This window comes from Cebus imitator, unplaced genomic scaffold (genome assembly GCF_001604975.1).
Source record: "Cebus imitator isolate Cc_AM_T3 unplaced genomic scaffold, Cebus_imitator-1.0 Scaffold221, whole genome shotgun sequence".
Classification (NCBI taxonomy): Eukaryota; Metazoa; Chordata; class Mammalia; order Primates; family Cebidae; genus Cebus; species Cebus imitator.
Window position 1 is genome coordinate 2586622 of NW_016107536.1, and position 4355 is coordinate 2590976.

The window sequence follows — 4355 nt, forward strand, 5'->3', positions numbered from 1 at the left end:
CTGGAGGTAGGACTTTGACCTTTCAAAGCAGTCATCAACTCCCTTTTTCTAGAGACAGAATCAGCTTCAGGGATTTAGATGTAACGGGAATTACCTGTCCTTTCTTAATTCATTTCGGATATTTATAAAATATCCCTGGTAAATTTGAGAACACCTATGTCTATTTTCTAGCCTTTGGAATGATAATTCAAGCTTTAAGATCTATAATTCTATATTAACTATGATATTAAACAAAGAAAGGATTTTAGAGATTATCTAGACTAATGTCATAATATATCCCTAGCAGGCAATTTTCTTTGCAACATGTCTGGAAAATTCTGCTTTAAAATGTTCAAGGACAGGAAGCCCAACAGCTGTTAAAGCAGAGCATCTCTTTGAAAGCTCTAGTTGACAGAAAGTCTCTCCTGGTAGAAGACTGAAATACGTATCATGTATCTCATCCTATATACAACACCCAACATACCCTCTACCTGGCCACACTCCATTGAATCACACCTGCTCTTCTACATGAGAGCTTTCTGTGTATTTCAAGGACACTTTTGCTTTCACAGACACATGGCATCCATAGCTGTACGTTTTGGGAAGAATATGCCATGCCGTCAAACTGACTAGTACAGTGCTGGTCCTGCAATACTGCACCTAGTCAATACATGCTAGAGCTTTTTAAATAACAAGTTCTGAAATTCAGGGAGGATTTTACAATTTAAAATACATGTGAATAGCTATCAAGCACATTTACAATGTGAAGATAAAATATTTATATTGCCCAATGATTCATAAATTATGGTCCCTAGACCATCCAAGCAGCAGCATCAACATCACCTGAAAACTTGGTTGAAATGCAAATTTTCCAAATTCACCTTTTTTTAGTCAAAGAACGGAGATAAGCCAAAAATCTGTATTTGAACAAGCTCTCAAGATGACTCTGGTATATGCTACATTTGAGAATCATTGATCTAACCAAAACTACAGTATCTATATTAAAGAGAGTGACAAGCTGTTTGCTTGTGTGTGACTAGCATAAACAGAGGAAAAATTTAGAAACTGATGCTTAAACAAAGTGAGTAATCAGTAAAATCAATAAATACTATCTAAGCATGATATTTAGAGATACAAAGTAATATCCAGAAGATTTAATGAATAGTTCATCACAGCAGCCTTCAGGTGCTCGGATGAGTGGGAAGAACAGGCTGCTGCCGTAAGCTTTATGTACAAGGCCAAAGGACAATTGTGCTCTGAACTATGTACTTATTTCAATCGATCAAAAGAAAAAGCAACTTACAAAAGGAGCTGTGACCTGCTCAGTCCAACTGACCTGATGTTCCCCAGCCGACCAAAATTAAGGGTGATTTCCCTTTTCAAATTATAAAAAGAACATCTGATCTATTTAAAAGGCCTTGTCTAAAGACATTAAGAATGTGTAAATTAAGAATTACAAATATTTAAATTATCTTCATACATATTCATTTAAAATCATTCCTACATCATAAACCATAGATCTCAGGTTCCAAAATATTCAAATAAAAATTGGTATTATTTTGTCATCCTATAGGTGAGGTTTTTAATTGAATGCCAACCTTTGGAGAAGTGTGGGGAGAAACGCCTCTTATTATTAAGCACACTATAATATGTCATATTATATACATACATACATATGTCATGTAACACTTAACGATAGAGCTGTGTTCTGAGAAATTCGTAATGAGGTGATTTTGTCATTGTACTAACATCATATAGTGTACTGATAGAAATCTAAATGGTGTAGCCTACTACACACCTAAGTTAATAACCATATATATATACTGTATATGGCATAGCCCATTACTCTAAGACCACAAACCTGTAAAGCATGTTACCGTATTACTGTATTGAATACTACAGACAACTGTAACCAAATGGTGGCTTTTCATGTATGTAAACATACAAAAGGTAGAGTACAAATACGGTATTATCTCCTGGGACCACTGTCATATGTGGTCCATCAGTGACCAGAATGTCATGGGCACATGACTGCATACATACATATGTAGATATGTGTGCACACACACACACATTAAATCTCTCATTTTATTCTCTTAACCACTTTAGAAAAGTGGTTACCTCCAGTTTAGGGATGAGGAACCGCTGGCATGAACAAGTTATTGAAATCGTTTAACATCACACTACCTTTCAGTGCCTCCTGTCAAACTATATTCAGGTTGTAATTATTTGTATTTCAACTAGTCAGATTTGTGTAGCTTCTGCAGACACCTAATTATAAAAGGCAGAGGACCCAATCTTTCCACAATGATGTGAGGAGCTCAGGAAAGTAACATGAGCAAGAGGCTCGGCAATTTGCTTTTTAACAGCCAAAATAAGCTATTAATCTTCAAAAAATCAAAGCCAGTTTACTAGTCAGTGGAAATATCTTCTATCATACAAAGTCAGAACCAACTCTAAACACAGAAAGCAAATGAGGAAAAACTGAATTCTTCAACCTGATTTTTCTTCCTAGAATTCTGCTGCAGGTGCCTCCTGGCAGGGTGAATACACCCTCTCTGACTGAGTATTAAACCCCCGATGACCAGGGTCCGCCTTGTTTCCTGCCTTTTTTGGCATACACACCTGACTCTACATAATGTAACCAGATCAGGGATCAGCCCTGGTTGTGAGAATTGACTGATGGGAGAAGCCCAGGAAATTGTGTAGACATTCAAGCTGACTGCTGGACTTTTCTCTTTTTAGAATGGGCATCGCTGGAATCATTTATATTCAGGACACACTCACTCTTCATTCTGGACCTTAATATTAGGTATTACGAAAGACAAGGGGCCCAGGGCCCTGATTTTTGAGATGATTTTACATTCCTATGGTCAGCAGCTTCCTAAGCCATGTTTGTGGGTCTCTGTCCTCCACCCTACGGCCTCCTTCACTGTTTCCACCTAAGTGACTCCCCATTCTGACTGCAGAGCTTTCCTTTGTCCCGGACAGCCACCATCGAGCTGACTTACTTCCAACTCACATCCACGCTCGAACACTTATGCTTGGCAAATGCGGAGCAGACACACTGAATTTTTCCAGGTGAGCAGGCCTTCAAAGTAATCTCAGCAACTATTGCAAAGTGATTATTATTGATGATGAGATAGAAATAGCCTGGGTTTAAGAGTGATACTCACCTGATGTTTTGGGGCAGGCTTAAAATAAAAGTGCTTTCTCTTTATATCTGGGTGTAGTTTGATCCTTTCTACTGAAGTGAGAAAGGAGCTGCAGAATCCTGAGACAGGCTAGCCAAAATGTTTCACTGTCCCTTTATTACCTCGTAAATGTAGTGTCAAACATTATCCAAATCATTTCCAGCTCTTTTCCTGCCTTCTGCATAAAGGAAATGTCCAGGCATTTCCCCAGAGTCCCCAGCCCCATGACCGGCTCAGCTTGCTATGTGATGAGGCAGACAGATGGGGGCCACTGCTGCTGCAGACTGTCCCGGCCTGACCTGCCTCCATTCCAATGGGGCAAAAAGGAAGAAGATGGGGTAGGAGCCATATATTCTGACTCTTTCCATTAGTTTTTTTCATGCAAGAATTATGACTACTCAGTACAAGTTCTTATTTCCGTTTATACCTTTTTTTATTGTGAAATATAAAATACGGCTTGCATACAGAAAAGTGCATAAAATATAAATGCATGGTTTAATACATTACCATAAACATCTCTAAAACCACCTCCAAGGACAAAAAAGAGAATACTGCTTGCACCCTCAAACTACTCAACACACTGTTCTTCACCTAAACACTCATCTGGACCCTGGAGTAACCCTGACCTGACTTTGGTGGTAATTATCTTGTTTTCCATGATGGTTTTAATATTTATGTATGAATCTCTAATAATATAGCATGTGTTTTCTACTTTAGACTCGTACGCAAATGGAATTATACATAATTCTATATAATTATATAGAAGTCTGTTTTATATTATACAAAAATCTGCATCTTTGGCTTGTGGGGTGTTTTGTTTTTTTGCTTATTAACTTATTTTTGAGATTCCTTCTCATGCTTGCTTAATGAATGGTTAGTAGACATTCATTCATTTTCATCAGCATAGAGCGAACATTTCCACCAGCATCTGAAATATTAAAGCATACCTCTTCGTGTTGATGAATATTTGTTGTTGCTTTTTTCTACACTGGGTCATATGAATAACACTGCTGAGAGTATTTTATACATATCTCAGTTCACTCTTAACATCATTAAGGGACACATAAAAAATGAGTAAGTCTGAATACAAAGCGAAAAGTGACATTTAAAAAGGGAATTTTCAGATACGATTTTGTTCTCTTTTTTCAGATATATCATTGATCCAGAAGAGAAATATGCAGG